We start from the raw sequence: 20,649 nt of genomic DNA on the forward strand, positions 1-20,649 counted from the left end.
AGTAGTTTGACAGCAGTATCGGTGGTGGTGACATTGGCCGCCATTTGCAATTGCTTTGATTCAGGAATGTGTGTCTTTTAAATCTCTTGTCTGCTCTGAAATGAGTGCGGTCCGTATATAAAATATGACGGACGATGTTGTTCAAACATTATAGATCAGATGTGTCACATTGTATAACTTTGATATCTATTAATAAGTAAACAACTCTTTCAAACATACGGGCTTGAAATGACATGACTAAAACACATGAACACAACGTTGAAATGCCCATTTCACTCCTACTCACGCCTGCTCATAGTCTCTAGTATTTTTGGTTCTTAATCCCCCATGTCTGTCTGTCTGTCTGTCTGTCTGTCCACACATTCAGGTGTTGAGGAGGAAATAAGAGGTTATACGTTTCAGTAGAGAGATATGCTGCGTGTAAAATATGCAGATCTATATTTGTTGACTTGAGACTGGGCGATGTCTTTTCCTCAACGCAGTACAGTCAAACCTCGTTAACCCGAACTCCTTAACTTGATATGTTCATTGAACAGGTATTTTAATGTATTTTTAAATGTGTTTATTATTTTTTTCTTTTCAGCACGGGAAGACATGATCCGGTATCATGTCACTCCTGCTGCGAGTTTATGGCCGTCGCTGGATGAGGAATCCGACTGTGTATGTAGTTTATCTCTCTCAGATTCGGCCGCTGAATAGCTCACCTTTGTTCATTTGTCCATGTCCCCTCACGCACACTATTGACATTGCCCATTTTCTCTGTGTTTTATTGTGTCCTGAAAAATAGCTGCATGACCCCCCTCCTCCACTTGCATGTTTCAAACCTATCGATCAGACTTTTTGTCTTGTTGTACCGCCTTATTGCATGTGTAACCTGTGTATCAGACTGACTTTCTTTTCCACACTGTTATTTGAAAACCGCCTATATACCTCGGACACTGACCCTCCTTTCTCCCTCCCTCCCCACTCACTGATGTAGCGTCCCCAGGCTGCGTCCACGACCCCCTCTCCCAACCCTCTGAGTGTTTTCACCCCCTTCTGGGCCCGCCCTGACCACGGTGAGACGCTCCCCGCCCCAATTACGATCACCTACGTCGACCACTTCCCTGCCCCTAGTGATGACGACAGTGACTACTGGGTCTACGAGGACGAGGATGACGACAGCTTCGTGGAGGACCGAGAAGTTCATCCTCTGAGGAAGGCGCTGAGGAGAGTGGCTGCCTTCTGGGGGAGAATCTTTTCGTAGATTTCTCATCCAGTGTGTGTGTATGAGTACGAGTGTAAATGTGTAAATGTGAAAAGATGTGTTTTTGCATGTGTGACAGAAAGTGTAAGTGTGTATGTGTGTTAGGATATATCTTTGCATGTGTGATAGAGAACGTATGTGTTTATGTGTGCTAGGGTGTGTTTTTGCATGTGTGATAGAGGGTGTATGTGTGAGATGGTGTGTTTTGAGTGTCTGTATGTGTGAGAGGATGTGTTTTTGCATGTGTGACAGAGAATGCAAGTGTGTATGTGTGACAGAGTGTGTGTATGTGTGCTAGAGAGTGTCAGTGTGTATGTGTGAGAGGATGTGTTTTTGCATGTGTGATAGAGTCTAATGTGTATGTGTGAGAGTTTGTGTTCTTGCATGTGTGACAGAGAATGCAAGTGTGTATGTGTGAGAGGATGTGTTTTTTGCATGTGTGGCAGTGTATGTGGGTGAGGATGTGTTTTTGCATGTGTGGCAGAGAATGCAAGTGTGTAAGAGTGACAGAGTGTGTGTATGTGTGCTAGAGAGTGTCAGTGTGTATGTGTGAGAGGATGTGTTTTTGCATGTGTGATAGAGTCTAATGTGTATGTGTGAGAGTTTGTGTTTTTGCATGTGTGACAGAGAATGCAAGTGTGTATGTGTGAGAGGATGTGTTTTTTGCATGTGTGACAGAGAATGCAAGTGTGTATGTGTGAGAGGATGTGTTTTTTGCATGTGTGGCAGTGTATGTGGGAGAGGATGTGTTTTTGCATGTGTGACAGAGAATGCAAGTGTGTATGTGTGACAGAGTGTATGTATGTGTGCTAGAGAGTGTCAGTGTGTATGTGTGAGAGGATGTGTTTCGCATGTGTGTTTGAGTGTTTGTATAAGAGGATGTGTTTTGCATGTGTGTTTGTGTGAGAGGTTGTGGTTGGGTGCCCCTGTAATAAGCATTTCTCCCTTTTGGACTGTTTTGACTACACTCTTTCGGCTTATGTTTGGACACACTCTTTCGATCTTCTTTTCATTTGTTTTGGCCCACCCTTTGGCTGACATTTCTAAGCTTATTCAGCTCTCTGATATTGGAGAACAGTTTTTGAGCTCACTTTTGGCCCTGCTTTAATTACTTTCTTTTGGCACATGCCATTCCATTTGTTGAATATATCTAAATAAATATGGAATAATGGTATACACATGCGTTTGTTTTCCTTCCTTGGATCTAACAACGACTAGGTGACAGCAACACAGCAGGAAAGGCAGGTAACCCGAGTCTGGTGTTAATACAATTTGAAGTTGTAATACCGAGAATATTTAGTATCAATTTAACATATTAAGGTACCATTTGCCCTGAACCGTTGTGTTGCTGTCTTCTAGCTCAATTTACTAGAGGTATCTCCTATGGAAAGTCCGAACTCCATACCCACGGATAGCTGTTATATAGCCTGGAAGCCGATGCAGTAACACTGGGTATTTTACGATCACTTTACTCACTGTTGGGTACATGCATGGATGAAAGATCGAGAGTTATCTCCCTTCGCCGCTGTTTCTTCTGTCATCGAGTCTTTAGATATATCTAGGTGTTCCTATTCCTTTACGGGTAGCTGGTTTATAAGAAAATATATCAGTTTAAATACGCATAATCCCGATAACAGTTATTAATTATTTAGAATGATGATAAAATTAAAAACGTAAGTTTCTTAGCAAACCAACACTTAAAGGGCGACTGCGCTTCTCTGTCTGGTGCCCAGTTTAAGTCCAGGTCTACACGTTTAAATAAATGCCTAAAGGACACCTGGGTCAGTCAGAGTACACATGAGTTCTTAGATTAATATATATCATGAAATTTGAGTCAACAGGCAAAGAAAGTTGTATTTGAACCAAACTTACTAAAGCTGCCATTTGTCCGGGGATAGTCGCTCTTTAAATGTTTACCAAACATATACTTTAAGATAATCGTTTATACCTGGAATAGAACCTGGGCCTTAGGGTGATGAGCCAACACCTTAACCACTCATGCAGCTACATCCCCGCCCCCTTATGTCATCTATGTGAAATACGATACTCGTATAAATAATCATTACTGCTACAAGAACGTCCACCTTCATACAGATGCACAAGTACATTCATCTTAGTATTCATTTCTCCGCCCACACTGACAAGATACATATTGTCATTCAGGTATATAATCTAAATATTCAGCGGGTACAGAAGGAGCACGGTATTCCGTCCATGTCGACCTCGGAGATCAACAGCTTGTAGCTATTTGTGTTGAGCGGAATGAACAACCTGATATAAGTGTATATTATAGGCATACAGCCAACACATAACCAATCGCTGATTGGAAAAGTAAGAAAGTTGAACATAGAAATGAGGTGTTTAATCGTCTATGTTGTTGAACATGGCCTTCGTCAGATGACCAAACGGTAGATCAGGGAACAAATCTGTCCCCAAAATACATATACAGGCAACCAACTCTGAATGTCTCAACACATCAATACGAGCAGGTTATCAAGTACATTACCCTACACTTAAACCGGTGGGGTCCCAGCTGCCTTGACACGTGGATGAGCAGGGATATAGCTGGTGCTATGTTGTGGGACTGGCGTTAATTTCTTACTCATATCATGTACACAATAAACAAGCTAACACGCTGATTGAACAAGCTAGCAGCTAAGATAGCTTTTATCGTGCATGTGAGGGGAATAGGCTTCTTTTCTACCAATGAACAAAGGGAGACCACTCATGTCAGACTATTTCTCCCAGTGTATCAGTGGAGATGCTAGTGAGGGATTTCCCAAGCGACTTGCGCAGCCTGTCCTTCCGCGGCAATAAGTGCGGAATTCCCGCCAACCTTAAACACACATCGCGCTTTACACACCAGCAAACAGTCCCCAGTTAAGACGAACGGTCTTTACCAGCAAACACCTTCATAATTAAACCAGAAAATTCTCAGCTACAAAACAGACTGAACCTGCCCTTCTTTTTATCAACGACGGAAACCACGACAACGGCCACCACAACATTATCTGCTTCCCCTTTTTAAGTGTTTGCCCCCCGTGACATGCAGCTCTAGAGGTTTAGCCTCGCCGGAAATGGACGATGAAGCCTCGTTCTGACTTCGTCTTACCGTAACGTAGTTACCGTTGTCGCGGCCAACATCCCCCTCTGTTTTGAACAGATTCACTATCGCTCTTGCTCCCTATCGCTCTGCATTTCGTTGACTACAGCATCGTTTCAAGATCTTCTACTGACAAGATGTTTACAAGGCTACATATTCAAGGTATTTAAGAATGCAGTTATTGTATTCTAAAGTGTTTAGTACGTAGATTAGCACTGAAATTGGCAGTAGTTTGACAGCAGTATCGGTGGTGATGACATTGGCCGCCATTTGCAATTGCTTTGATTCAGGAATGTGTGTCTTTTAAATCTCTTGTCTGCTCTGAAATGAGTGCGGTCCGTATATAAAATATGACGGACGATGTTGTTCAAACATTATAGATCAGATGTGTCACATTGTATAACTTTGATATCTATTAATAAGTAAACAACTCTTTCAAACATACGGGCTTGAAATGACATGACTAAAACACATGAACACAACGTTGAAATGCCCATTTCACTCCTACTCACGCCTGCTCATAGTCTCTAGTATTTTTGGTTCTTAATCCCCCATGTCTGTCTGTCTGTCTGTCTGTCCACACATTCAGGTGTTGAGGAGGAAATAAGAGGTTATACGTTTCAGTAGAGAGATATGCTGCGTGTAAAATATGCAGATCTATATTTGTTGACTTGAGACTGGGCGATGTCTTTTCCTCAACGCAGTACAGTCAAACCTCGTTAACCCGAACTCCTTAACTTGATATGTTCGTTGAACAGGTATTTTAATGTATTTTTAAATGTGTTTATTATTTTTTTCTTTTCAGCACGGGAAGACATGATCCGGTATCATGTCACTCCTGCTGCGAGTTTATGGCCGTCGCTGGATGAGGAATCCGACTGTGTATGTAGTTTATCTCTCTCAGATTCGGCCGCTGAATAGCTCACCTTTGTTCATTTGTCCATGTCCCCTCACGCACACTATTGACATTGCCCATTTTCTCTGTGTTTTATTGTGTCCTGAAAAATAGCTGCATGACCCCCCTCCTCCACTTGCATGTTTCAAACCTATCGATCAGACTTTTTGTCTTGTTGTACCGCCTTATTGCATGTGTAACCTGTGTATCAGACTGACTTTCTTTTCCACACTGTTATTTGAAAACCGCCTATATACCTCGGACACTGACCCTCCTTTCTCACTCCCTCCCCACTCACTGATGTAGCGTCCCCAGGCTGCGTCCACGACCCCCTCTCCCAACCCTCTGAGTGTTTTCACCCCCTTCTGGGCCCGCCCTGACCACGGTGAGACGCTCCCCGCCCCAATCACGATCACCTACGTCGACCACTTCCCTGCCCCTAGTGATGACGACAGTGACTACTGGGTCTACGAGGACGAGGATGACGACAGCTTCGTGGAGGACCGAGAAGTTCATCCTCTGAGGAAGGCGCTGAGGAGAGTGGCTGCCTTCTGGGGGAGAATCTTTTCGTAGATTTCTCATCCAGTGTGTGTGTATGAGTACGAGCGTAAATGTGTAAATGTGAAAAGATGTGTTTTTGCATGTGTGACAGAAAGTGTAAGTGTGTATGTGTGTTAGGATATATCTTTGCATGTGTGATAGAGAACGTATGTGGTTGTGTGTGCTAGGGTGTGTTTTTGCATGTGTGATAGAGGGTGTATGTGTGAGATGGTGTGTTTTGAGTGTTTGTATGTGTGAGAGGATGTGTTTTTGCATGTGTGACAGAGAATGCAAGTGTGTATGTGTGACAGAGTGTGTGTATGTGTGCTAGAGAGTGTCAGTGTGTATGTGTGAGAGGATGTGTTTTTGCATGTGTGATAGAGTCTAATGTGTATGTGTGAGAGTATGTGTTCTTGCATGTGTGACAAAGAATGCAAATGTGTATGTGTGAGAGGATGTGTTTTTTGCATGTGTGGCAGTGTATGTGGGAGAGGATGTGTTTTTGCATGTGTGACAGAGAATGCAAGTGTGTATGTGTGACAGCGTGTGTGTATGTGTGCTAGAGAGTGTCAGTGTGTATGTGTGAGAGGATGTATTTTTGCATGTGTGATAGAGTCTAATGTGTATGTGTGAGAGTATGTGTTCTTGCATGTGTGACAGAGAATGCAAGTGTTTATGTGTGACAGCGTGTGTGTATGTGTGCTAGAGAGTGTCAGTGTGTATGTGTGAGAGGATGTGTTTTTTGCATGTGTGGCAGTGTATGTGGAAGAGGATGTGTTTTTGCATGTGTGACAGAATGCAAGTGTGTAAGAGTGACAGAGTGTGTGTATGTGTGCTAGAGAGTGTCAGTGTGTATGTGTGAGAGGATGTGTTTTTGCATGTGTGATAGAGTCTAATGTGTATGTGTGAGAGTATGTGTTCTTGCATGTGTGACAGAGAGTGCAAATGTGTATGTGTGAGAGGATGTGTTTTTTGCATGTGTGGCAGTGTATGTGGGAGAGGATGTGTTTTTGCATGTGTGACAGAGAATGCAAGTGTGTATGTGTGACAGCGTGTGTGTATGTGTGCTAGAGAGTGTCAGTGTGTATGTGTGAGAGGATGTGTTTCGCATGTGTGTTTGAGTGTTTGTATAAGAGGATGTGTTTTGCATGTGTGTTTGTGTGAGAGGTTGTGGTTTGGTGCCCCTGTAATAAGCATTTCTCCCTTTTGGACTGTTTTGACTACACTCTTTCGGCTTATGTTTGGACACACTCTTTCGATCTTCTTTTCATTTGTTTTGGCCCACCCTTTGGCTGACATTTCTAAGCTTATTCAGCTCTCTGATATTGGAGAACAGTTTTTGAGCTCACTTTTGGCCCTGCTTTAATTACTTTCTTTTGGCACATGCCATTCCATTTGTTGAATATATCTAAATAAATATGGAATAATGGTATACACATGCGTTTGTTTTCCTTCCTTGGATCTAACAACGACTAGGTGACAGCAACACAACAGGAAAGGCAGGTAACCTGAGTCTGGTGTTAATACAATTTGAAGTTGTAATACTGAGAATATTTATTATCAATTTAACATATTAAGGTACCATTTGCCCTGAACCGTTGTGTTGCTGTCTTCTAGCTCAATTTACTAGAGGAATCTCCTATGGAAAGTCCGAACTCCATACCCATAGATAGCTGTTATATAGCCTGGAAGCCGATGCAGTAACACTGGGTATTTTACGATCACTTTACTCACTGTTGGGTACATGCATGGATGAAAGATCGAGAGTTATCTCCCTTCGCCGCTGTTTCTTCTGTCATCGAGTCTTTTGATATATCTAGGTGTTCCTATTCCTTTACGGGTAGCTGGTTTATAAGAAAATATATCAGTTTAAATACGCATAATCCCGATAACAGTTATTAATTATTTAGAATGATGATAAAATTAAAAACGTAAGTTTCTTAGCAAACCAACACTTAAAGGGCGACTGCGCTTCTCTGTCTGGTGCCCAGTTTAAGTCCAGGTCTACACGTTTAAATAAATGCCTAAAGGACACCTGGGTCAGTCAGAGTACACATGAGTTCTTAGATTAATATATATCATGAAATTTGAGTCAACAGGCAAAGAAAGTTGCATTTGAACCAAACTTACTAAAGCTGCCATTTGTCCGGGGATAGTCGCCCTTTAAATGTTTACCAAACATATACTTTAAGATAATCGTTTATACCTGGAATAGAACCTAGGCCTTAGGGTGATGAGCCAACACCTTAACCACTCATGCAGCTACATCCCCGCCCCCTTATGTCATCTATGTGAAATACGATACTCGTATAAATAATCATTACTGCTAGCGGAACGTCCACCTTCATACAAATTCACAAGTACATTCATCTTAGTATTCATTTCTCCAGCCACACTGACAAGATACACATTGTCATTCAGGTATATAATCTAAATATTCAGCGGGTACAGAAGGAGCACGGTATTCCGTCCATGTCGACCTGGGAGATCAACAGCCTGTAGCTATTTGTGTTGAGCGGAATGAAGAACCTGATATAAGTGTATATTATAGGCATACAGCCAACACATAACCAATCGCTGATTGGAAAAGTAAGAAAGTTGAACATAGAAATGAGGTGTTTAATCGTCTATGTTGTTGAACATGGCCTTCGTCAGATGACCAAACGGTAGATCAGGGAACAAATCTGTCCCCAAAATACATATACAGGCAACCAACTCTGAATGTCTCAACACATCAATACGAGCAGGTTATCGAGTACATTACCCTACACTTAAACCGGTGGGGTCCCAGCTGCCTTGACACGTGGATGAGCAGGGATATAGCTGGTGCTATGTTGTGGGAGTGGCGTTAATTTCTTACTCATATCATGTACACAATAAACAAGCTAACACGCTGATTGAACAAGCTAGCAGCTAAGATAGCTTTTATCGTGCATGTGAGGGGAATAGGCTTCTTTTCTACCAATGAACAAAGGGAGACCACTCATGTCAGACTATTTCTCCGAGTGTATCAGTGGAGATGCTAGTGAGGGATTTCCCAAGCGACTTGCGCAGCCTGTCCTTCCGCGGCAATAAGTGCGGAATTCCCGCCAACCTTAAACACACATCGCGCGTTACACACCAGCAAACAGTCCCCAGTTAAGACGAACGGTCTTTACCAGCAAACACCTTCATAATTAAACCAGAAAATTCTCAGCTACAAAACAGACTGAACCTGCCCTTCTTTTTATCAACGACGGAAACCACGACAACGGCCACCACAACATTATCTGCTTCCCCTTTTTAAGTGTTTGCCCCCCGTGACATGCAGCTCTAGAGGTTTAGCCTCGCCGGAAATGGACGATGAAGCCTCGTTCTGACTTCGTCTTACCGTAACGTAGTTACCGTTGTCGCGGCCAACGTCCCCCTCTGTTTTGAACAGATTCACTATCGCTCTTGCTCCCTATCGCTCTGCATTTCGTTGACTACAGCATCGTTTCAAGATCTTCTACTGACAAGATGTTTACAAGGCTACATATTCAAGGTATTTAAGAATGCAGTTATTGTATTCTAAAGTGTTTAGTACGTAGATTAGCACTGAAATTGGCAGTAGTTTGACAGCAGTATCGGTGGTGGTGACATTGGCCGCCATTTGCAATTGTTTTGTTTCAGGAATGTGTGTCTTTTAAATCTCTTGTCTGCTCTGAAATGAGTGCGGTCCGTATATAAAATATGACGGACGATGTTGTTCAAACATTATAGATCAGATGTGTCACATTGTATAACTTTGATATCTATTAATAAGTAAACAACTCTTTCAAACATACGGGCTTGAAATGACATGACTAAAACACATGAACACAACGTTGAAATGACCATTTCACTCCTACTCACGCCTGCTCATAGTCTCTAGTATTTTTGGTTCTTAATCCCCCATGTCTGTCTGTCTGTCTGTCTGTCCACACATTCAGGTGTTGAGGAGGAAATAAGAGCTTATACGTTTCAGTAGAGAGATATGCTGCGTGTAAAATATGCAGATCTATATTTGTTGACTTGAGACTGGGCGATGTCTTTTCCTCAACGCAGTACAGTCAAACCTCGTTAACCCGAACTCCTTAACTTGATATGTTCATTGAACAGGTATTTTAATGTATTTTTAAATGTGTTTATTATTTTTTTCTTTTCAGCACGGGAAGACATGATCCGGTATCATGTCACTCCTGCTGCGAGTTTATGGCCGTCGCTGGATGAGGAATCCGACTGTGTATGTAGTTTATCTCTCTCAGATTCGGCCGCTGAATAGCTCACCTTTGTTCATTTGTCCATGTCCCCTCACGCACACTATTGACATTGCCCATTTTCTCTGTGTTTTATTGTGTCCTGAAAAATAGCTGCATGACCCCCCTCCTCCACTTGCATGTTTCAAACCTATCGATCAGACTTTTTGTCTTGTTGTACCGCCTTATTGCATGTGTAACCTGTGTATCAGACTGACTTTCTTTTCCACACTGTTATTTGAAAACCGCCTATATACCTCGGACACTGACCCTCCTTTCTCCCTCCCTCCCCACTCACTGATGTAGCGTCCCCAGGCTGCGTCCACGACCCCCTCTCCCAACCCTCTGAGTGTTTTCACCCCCTTCTGGGCCCGCCCTGACCACGGTGAGACGCTCCCCGCCCCAATTACGATCACCTACGTCGACCACTTCCCTGCCCCTAGTGATGACGACAGTGACTACTGGGTCTACGAGGACGAGGATGACGACAGCTTCGTGGAGGACCGAGAAGTTCATCCTCTGAGGAAGGCGCTGAGGAGAGTGGCTGCCTTCTGGGGGAGAATCTTTTCGTAGATTTCTCATCCAGTGTGTGTGTATGAGTACGAGTGTAAATGTGTAAATGTGAAAAGATGTGTTTTTGCATGTGTGACAGAAAGTGTAAGTGTGTATGTGTGTTAGGATATATCTTTGCATGTGTGATAGAGAACGTATGTGTTTATGTGTGCTAGGGTGTGTTTTTGCATGTGTGATAGAGGGTGTATGTGTGAGATGGTGTGTTTTGAGTGTTTGTATGTGTGAGAGGATGTGTTTTTGCATGTGTGACAGAGAATGCAAGTGTGTATGTGTGACAGAGTGTGTGTATGTGTGCTAGAGAGTGTCAGTGTGTATGTGTGAGAGGATGTGTTTTTGCATGTGTGATAGAGTCTAATGTGTATGTGTGAGAGTATGTGTTCTTGCATGTGTGACAAAGAATGCAAATGTGTATGTGTGAGAGGATGTGTTTTTTGCATGTGTGGCAGTGTATGTGGGAGAGGATGTGTTTTTGCATGTGTGACAGAGAATGCAAGTGTGTATGTGTGACAGCGTGTGTGTATGTGTGCTAGAGAGTGTCAGTGTGTATGTGTGAGAGGATGTATTTTTGCATGTGTGATAGAGTCTAATGTGTATGTGTGAGAGTATGTGTTCTTGCATGTGTGACAGAGAATGCAAGTGTTTATGTGTGACAGCGTGTATGTATGTGTGCTAGAGAGTGTCAGTGTGTATGTGTGAGAGGATGTATTTTTGCATGTGTGATAGAGTCTAATGTGTATGTGTGAGAGTATGTGTTCTTGCATGTGTGACAGAGAGTGCAAGTGTGTATGTGTGAGAGGATGTGTTTTTTGCATGTGTGGCAGTGTATGTGGGAGAGGATGTGTTTTTGCATGTGTGACAATGCAAGTGTGTAAGAGTGACAGAGTGTGTGTATGTGTGCTAGAGAGTGTCAGTGTGTATGTGTGAGAGGATGTGTTTTTGCATGTGTGATAGAGTCTAATGTGTATGTGTGAGAGTATGTGTTCTTGCATGTGTGACAGAGAGTGCAAATGTGTATGTGTGAGAGGATGTGTTTTTTGCATGTGTGGCAGTGTATGTGGGAGAGGATGTGTTTTTGCATGTGTGACAGAGAATGCAAGTGTGTATGTGTGACAGCGTGTGTGCATGTGTGCTAGAGAGTGTCAGTGTGTATGTGTGAGAGGATGTGTTTCGCATGTGTGTTTGAGTGTTTGTATAAGAGGATGTGTTTTGCATGTGTGTTTGTGTGAGAGGTTGTGGTTTGGTGCCCCTGTAATAAGCATTTCTCCCTTTTGGACTGTTTTGACTACACTCTTTCGGCTTATGTTTGGACACACTCTTTCGATCTTCTTTTCATTTGTTTTGGCCCACCCTTTGGCTGACATTTCTAAGCTTATTCAGCTCTCTGATATTGGAGAACAGTTTTTGAGCTCACTTTTGGCCCTGCTTTAATTACTTTCTTTTGGCACATGCCATTCCATTTGTTGAATATATCTAAATAAATATGGAATAATGGTATACACATGCGTTTGTTTTCCTTCCTTGGATCTAACAACGACTAGGTGACAGCAACACAACAGGAAAGGCAGGTAACCTGAGTCTGGTGTTAATACAATTTGAAGTTGTAATACTGAGAATATTTATTATCAATTTAACATATTAAGGTACCATTTGCCCTGAACCGTTGTGTTGCTGTCTTCTAGCTCAATTTACTAGAGGAATCTCCTATGGAAAGTCCGAACTCCATACCCATAGATAGCTGTTATATAGCCTAGAAGCCGATGCAGTAACACTGGGTATTTTACGATCACTTTACTCACTGTTGGGTACATGCATGGATGAAAGATCGAGAGTTATCTCCCTTCGCCGCTGTTTCTTCTGTCATCGAGTCTTTTGATATATCTAGGTGTTCCTATTCCTTTACGGGTAGCTGGTTTATAAGAAAATATATCAGTTTAAATACGCATAATCCCGATAACAGTTATTAATTATTTAGAATGATGATAAAATTAAAAACGTAAGTTTCTTAGCAAACCAACACTTAAAGGGCGACTGCGCTTCTCTGTCTGGTGCCCAGTTTAAGTCCAGGTCTACACGTTTAAATAAATGCCTAAAGGACACCTGGGTCAGTCAGAGTACACATGAGTTCTTAGATTAATATATATCATGAAATTTGAGTCAACAGGCAAAGAAAGTTGCATTTGAACCAAACTTACTAAAGCTGCCATTTGTCCGGGGATAGTTCACCTTTAAATGTTTACCAAACATATACTTTAAGATAATCGTTTATACCTGGAATAGAACCTAGGCCTTAGGGTGATGAGCCAACACCTTAACCACTCATGCAGCTACATCCCCGCCCCCTTATGTCATCTATGTCAAATACGATACTCGTATAAATAATCATTACTGCTAGCGGAACGTCCACCTTCATACAAATTCACAAGTACATTCATCTTAGTATTCATTTCTCCAGCCACACTGACAAGATACACATTGTCATTCAGGTTTATAATCTAAATATTCAGCGGGTACAGAAGGAGCACGGTATTCCGTCCATGTCGACCTGGGAGATCAACAGCCTGTAGCTATTTGTGTTGAGCGGAATGAAGAACCTGATATAAGTGTATATTATAGGCATACAGCCAACACATAACCAATCGCTGATTGGAAAAGTAAGAAAGTTGAACATAGAAATGAGGTGTTTAATCGTCTATGTTGTTGAACATGGCCTTCGTCAGATGACCAAACGGTAGATCAGGGAACAAATCTGTCCCCAAAATACATATACAGGCAACCAACTCTGAATGTCTCAACACATCAATACGAGCAGGTTATCGAGTACATTACCCTACACTTAAACCGGTGGGGTCCCAGCTGCCTTGACACGTGGATGAGCAGGGATATAGCTGGTGCTATGTTGTGGGAGTGGCGTTAATTTCTTACTCATATCATGTACACAATAAACAAGCTAACACGCTGATTGAACAAGCTAGCAGCTAAGATAGCTTTTATCGTGCATGTGACGGGAATAGGCTTCTTTTCTACCAATGAACAAAGGGAGACCACTCATGTCAGACTATTTCTCCCAGTGTATCAGTGGAGATGCTAGTGAGGGATTTCCCAAGCGACTTGCGCAGCCTGTCCTTCCGCGGCAATAAGTGCGGAATTCCCGCCAACCTTAAACACACATCGCGCGTTACACACCAGCAAACAGTCCCCAGTTAAGACGAACGGTCTTTACCAGCAAACACCTTCATAATTAAACCAGAAAATTCTCAGCTACAAAACAGACTGAACCTGCCCTTCTATTTATCAACGACGGAAACCACAACGGCCACCACAACATTATCTGCTTCCCCTTTTTAAGTGTTTGCCCCCCGTGACATGCAGCTCTAGAGGTTTAGCCTCGCCGGAAATGGACGATGAAGCCTCGTTCTGACTTCGTCTTACCGTAACGTAGTTACCGTTGTCGCGGCCAACGTCCCCCTCTGTTTTGAACAGATTCACTATCGCTCTTGCTCCCTATCGCTCTGCATTTCGTTGACTACAGCATCGTTTCAAGATCTTCTACTGACAAGATGTTTACAAGGCTACATATTCAAGGTATTTAAGAATGCAGTTATTGTATTCTAAAGTGTTTAGTACGTAGATTAGCACTGAAATTGGCAGTAGTTTGACAGCAGTATCGGTGGTGGTGACATTGGCCGCCATTTGCAATTGCTTTGATTCAGGAATGTGTGTCTTTTAAATCTCTTGTCTGCTCTGAAATGAGTGCGGTCCGTATATAAAATATGACGGACGATGTTGTTCAAACATTATAGATCAGATGTGTCACATTGTATAACTTTGATATCTATTAATAAGTAAACAACTCTTTCAAACATACGGGCTTGAAATGACATGACTAAAACACATGAACACAACGTTGAAATGACCATTTCACTCCTACTCACGCCTGCTCATAGTCTCTAGTATTTTTGGTTCTTAATCCCCCATGTCTGTCTGTCTGTCTGTCTGTCTGTCTGTCCACACATTCAGGTGTTGAGGAGGAAATAAGAGCTTATACGTTTCAGTAGAGAGATATGCTGCGTGTAAAATATGCAGATCTATATTTGTTGACTTGAGACTGGGCGATGTCTTTTCCTCAACGCAGTACAGTCAAACCTCGTTAACCCGAACTCCTTAACTTGATATGTTCATTGAACAGGTATTTTAATGTATTTTTAAATGTGTTTATTATTTTTTTCTTTTCAGCACGGGAAGACATGATCCGGTATCATGTCACTCCTGCTGCGAGTTTATGGCCGTCGCTGGATGAGGAATCCGACTGTGTATGTAGTTTATCTCTCTCAGATTCGGCCGCTGAATAGCTCACCTTTGTTCATTTGTCCATGTCCCCTCACGCACACTATTGACATTGCCCATTTTCTCTGTGTTTTATTGTGTCCTGAAAAATAGCTGCATGACCCCCCTCCTCCACTTGCATGTTTCAAACCTATCGATCAGACTTTTTGTCTTGTTGTACCGCCTTATTGCATGTGTAACCTGTGTATCAGACTGACTTTCTTTTCCACAATGTTATTTGAAAACCGCCTATATACCTCGGACACTGACCCTCCTTTCTCCCTCCCTCCCCACTCACTGATGTAGCGTCCCCAGGCTGCGTCCACGACCCCCTCTCCCAACCCTCTGAGTGTTTTCACCCCCTTCTGGGCCCGCCCTGACCACGGTGAGACGCTCCCCGCCCCAATCACGATCACCTACGTCGACCACTTCCCTGCCCCTAGTGATGACGACAGTGACTACTGGGTCTACGAGGACGAGGATGACGACAGCTTCGTGGAGGACCGAGAAGTTCATCCTCTGAGGAAGGCGCTGAGGAGAGTGGCTGCCTTCTGGGGGAGAATCTTTTCGTAGATTTCTCATCCAGTGTGTGTGTATGAGTACGAGTGTAAATGTGTAAATGTGAAAAGATGTGTTTTTGCATGTGTGACAGAAAGTGTAAGTGTGTATGTGTGTTAGGATATATCTTTGCATGTGTGATAGAGAACGTATGTGTTTATGTGTGCTAGGGTGTGTTTTTGCATGTGTGATAGAGGGTGTATGTGTGAGATGGTGTGTTTTGAGTGTTTGTATGTGTGAGAGGATGTGTTTTTGCATGTGTGACAGAGAATGCAAGTGTGTATGTGTGACAGAGTGTGTGTATGTGTGCTAGAGAGTGTCAGTGTGTATGTGTGAGAGGATGTGTTTTTGCATGTGTGATAGAGTCTAATGTGTATGTGTGAGAGTATGTGTTCTTGCATGTGTGACAAAGAATGCAAATGTGTATGTGTGAGAGGATGTGTTTTTTGCATGTGTGGCAGTGTATGTGGGAGAGGATGTGTTTTTGCATGTGTGACAGAGAATGCAAGTGTGTATGTGTGACAGCGTGTGTGTATGTGTGCTAGAGAGTGTCAGTGTGTATGTGTGAGAGGATGTATTTTTGCATGTGTGATAGAGTCTAATGTGTATGTGTGAGAGTATGTGTTCTTGCATGTGTGACAGAGAATGCAAGTGTTTATGTGTGACAGCGTGTGTGTATGTGTGCTAGAGATTGTCAGTGTGTATGTGTGAGAGGATGTATTTTTGCATGTGTGATAGAGTCTAATGTGTATGTGTGAGAGTATGTGTTCTTGCATGTGTGACAGAGAATGTAAGTGTGTATGTGTGACAGCGTGTGTGTATGTGTGCTAGAGAGTGTCAGTGTGTATGTGTGAGAGGATGTGTTTCGCATGTGTGTTTGAGTGTTTGTATAAGAGGATGTGTTTTGCATGTGTGTTTGTGTGAGAGGTTGTGGTTTGGTGCCCCTGTAATAAGCATTTCTCCCTTTTGGACTGTTTTGACTACACTCTTTCGGCTTATGTTTGGACACACTCTTTCGATCTTCTTTTCATTTGTTTTGGCCCACCCTTTGGCTGACATTTCTAAGCTTATTCAGCTCTCTGATATTGGAGAACAGTTTTTGAGCTCACTTTTGGCCCTGCTTTAATTACTTTCTTTTGGCACATGCCATTCCATTTGTTGAATATATCTAAATAAATATGGAATAATGGTATACACATGCGTTTGTTTTCCTTCCTTGGATCTAACAACGACTAGGTGACAGCAACACAGCAGGAAAGGCAGGTAACCTGAGTCTGGTGTTAATACAATTTGAAGTTGTAATACTGAGAATATTTATTATCAATTTAACATATTAAGGTACCATTTGCCCTGAACCGTTGTGTTGCTGTCTTCTAGCTCAATTTACTAGAGGAATCTCCTAAGGAAAGTCCGAACTCCATGCCCATAGATAGCTGTTATATAGCCTGGAAGCCGATGCAGTAACACTGGGTATTTTACGATCACTTTACTCACTGTTGGGTACATGCATGGATGAAAGATCGAGAGTTATCTCCCTTCGCCGCTGTTTCTTCTGTCATCGAGTCTTCTGATATATCTAGGTGTTCCTATTCCTTTACGGGTAGCTGGTTTATAAGAAAATATATCAGTTTAAATACGCATAATCCCGATAACAGTTATTAATTATTTAGAATGATGATAAAATTAAAAACGTAAGTTTCTTAGCAAACCAACACTTAAAGGGCGACTGCGCTTCTCTGTCTGGTGCCCAGTTTAAGTCCAGGTCTACACGTTTAAATAAATGCCTAAAGGACACCTGGGTCATTCAGAGTACACATGAGTTCTTAGATTAATATATATCATGAAATTTGAGTCAACAGGCAAAGAAAGTTGCATTTGAACCAAACTTACTAAAGCTGCCATTTGTCCGGGGATAGTCGCCCTTTAAATGTTTACCAAACATATACTTTAAGATAATCGTTTATACCTGGAATAGAACCTGGGCCTTAGGGTGATGAGCCAACACCTGAACCACTCATGCAGCTACATCCCCGCCCCCTTATGTCATCTATGTGAAATACGATACTCGTATAAATAATCATTACTGCTAGCGGAACGTCCACCTTCATACAAATTCACAAGTACATTCATCTTAGTATTCATTTCTCCAGCCACACTGACAAGATACACATTGTCATTCAGGTATATAATCTAAATATTCAGCGGGTACAGAAGGAGCACGGTATTCCGTCCATGTCGACCTGGGAGATCAACAGCCTGTAGCTATTTGTGTTGAGCGGAATGAAGAACCTGATATAAGTGTATATTATAGGCATACAGCCAACACATAACCAATCGCTGATTGGAAAAGTAAGAAAGTTGAACATAGAAATGAGGTGTTTAATCGTCTATGTTGTTGAACATGGCCTTCGTCAGATGACCAAACGGTAGATCAGGGAACAAATCTGTCCCCAAAATACATATACAGGCAACCAACTCTGAATGTCTCAACACATCAATACGAGCAGGTTATCGAGTACATTACCCTACACTTAAACCGGTGGGGTCCCAGCTGCCTTGACACGTGGATGAGCAGGGATATAGCTGGTGCTATGTTGTGGGAGTGGCGTTAATTTCTTACTCATATCATGTACACAATAAACAAGCTAACACGCTGATTGAACAAGCTAGCAGCTAAGATAGCTTTTATCGTGCATGTGACGGGAATAGGCTTCTTTTCTACCAATGAACAAAGGGAGACCACTCATGTCAGACTATTTCTCCGAGTGTATCAGTGGAGATGCTAGTGAGGGATTTCCCAAGCGACTTGCGCAGCCTGTCCTTCCGCGGCAATAAGTGCGGAATTCCCGCCAACCTTAAACACACATCGCGCGTTACACACCAGCAAACAGTCCCCAGTTAAGACGAACGGTCTTTACCAGCAAACACCTTCATAATTAAACCAGAAAATTCTCAGCTACAAAACAGACTGAACCTGCCCTTCTATTTATCAACGACGGAAACCACAACGGCCACCACAACATTATCTGCTTCCCCTTTTTAAGTGTTTGCCCCCCGTGACATGCAGCTCTAGAGGTTTAGCCTCGCCGGAAATGGACGATGAAGCCTCGTTCTGACTTCGTCTTACCGTAACGTAGTTACCGTTGTCGCGGCCAACGTCCCCCTCTGTTTTGAACAGATTCACTATCGCTCTTGCTCCCTATCGCTCTGCATTTCGTTGACTACAGCATCGTTTCAAGATCTTCTACTGACAAGATGTTTACAAGGCTACATATTCAAGGTATTTAAGAATGCAGTTATTGTATTCTAAAGTGTTTAGTACGTAGATTAGCACTGAAATTGGCAGTAGTTTGACAGCAGTATCGGTGGTGGTGACATTGGCCGCCATTTGCAATTGTTTTGATTCAGGAATGTGTGTCTTTTAAATCTCTTGTCTGCTCTGAAATGAGTGCGGTCCGTATATAAAATATGACGGACGATGTTGTTCAAACATTATAGATCAGATGTGTCACATTGTATAACTTTGATATCTATTAATAAGTAAACAACTCTTTCAAACATACGGGCTTGAAATGACATGACTAAAACACATGAACACAACGTTGAAATGACCATTTCACTCCTACTCACGCCTGCTCATAGTCTCTAGTATTTTTGGTTCTTAATCCCCCATGTCTGTCTGTCTGTCTGTCTGTCTGTCCACACATTCAGGTGTTGAGGAGGAAATAAGAGCTTATACGTTTCAGTAGAGAGATATGCTGCGTGTAAAATATGCAGATCTATATTTGTTGACTTGAGACTGGGCGATGTCTTTTCCTCAACGCAGTACAGTCAAACCTCGTTAACCCGAACTCCTTAACTTGATATGTTCATTGAACAGGTATTTTAATGTATTTTTAAATGTGTTTATTATTTTTTTCTTTTCAGCACGGGAAGACATGATCCGGTATCATGTCACTCCTGCTGCGAGTTTATGGCCGTCGCTGGATGAGGAATCCGACTGTGTATGTAGTTTATCTCTCTCAGATTCGGCCGCTGAATAGCTCACCTTTGTTCATTTGTCCATGTCCCCTCACGCACACTATTGACATTGCCCATTTTCTCTGTGTTTTATTGTGTCCTGAAAAATAGCTGCATGACCCCCCTCCTCCACTTGCATGTTTCAAACCTATCGATCAGACTTTTTGTCTTGTTGTACCGCCTTATTGCATGTGTAACCTGTGTATCAGACTGACTTTCTTTTCCACACTGTTATTTGAAAACCGCCTATATACCTCGGACACTGACCCTCCTTTCTCCCTCCCTCCCCACTCACTGATGTAGCGTCCCCAGGCTGCGTCCACGACCCCCTCTCCCAACCCTCTGAGTGTTTTCACCCCCTTCTGGGCCCGCCCTGACCACGGTGAGACGCTCCCCGCCCCAATCACGATCACCTACGTCGACCACTTCCCTGCCCCTAGTGATGACGACAGTGACTACTGGGTCTACGAGGACGAGGATGACGACAGCTTCGTGGAGGACCGAGAAGTTCATCCTCTGAGGAAGGCGCTGAGGAGAGTGGCTGCCTTCTGGGGGAGAATCTTTTCGTAGATTTCTCATCCAGTGTGTGTGTATGAGTACGAGTGTAAATGTGAAAAGATGTGTTTTTGCATGTGTGACAGAAAGTGTAAGTGTGTATGTGTGTTAGGATATATCTTGGCATGTGTGATAGAGAACGTATGTGTTTATATGTGCTAGGATGTGTTTTTGCATGTGTGATAGAGGGTGTATGTGTGAGATGGTGTGTTTTTGCATGTGTTTTTGAGTGTCTGTATTTGTGAGAGGATGTGTTTTTGCATGTGTGACAGAGAATGCAAGTGTGTATGTGTGACAGAGTGTGTGTATGTGTGCTAGAGAGTGTCAGTGTGTATGTGTGAGAGTATGTGTTCTTGCATGTGTGACAAAGAATGCAAGTGTGTATGTGTGAGAAGATGTGTTTTTTGCATGTGTGGCAGTGTATGTGTGAGAGGATGTGTTCTTGCATGTGTGACAAAGAATGCAAATGTGTATGTGTGAGAGGATGTGTTTTTTGCATGTGTGGCGGTGTATGTGGGAGAGGATGTGTTTTTGCATGTGTGACAGAGAATGCAAGTGTTTATGTGTGACAGCGTGTGTG

This window comes from Haliotis cracherodii, unplaced genomic scaffold, assembly GCF_022045235.1.
Source record: "Haliotis cracherodii isolate W230 unplaced genomic scaffold, xgHalCrac1.p SCAF_6, whole genome shotgun sequence".
Taxonomy (NCBI): Eukaryota; Metazoa; Mollusca; class Gastropoda; order Lepetellida; family Haliotidae; genus Haliotis; species Haliotis cracherodii.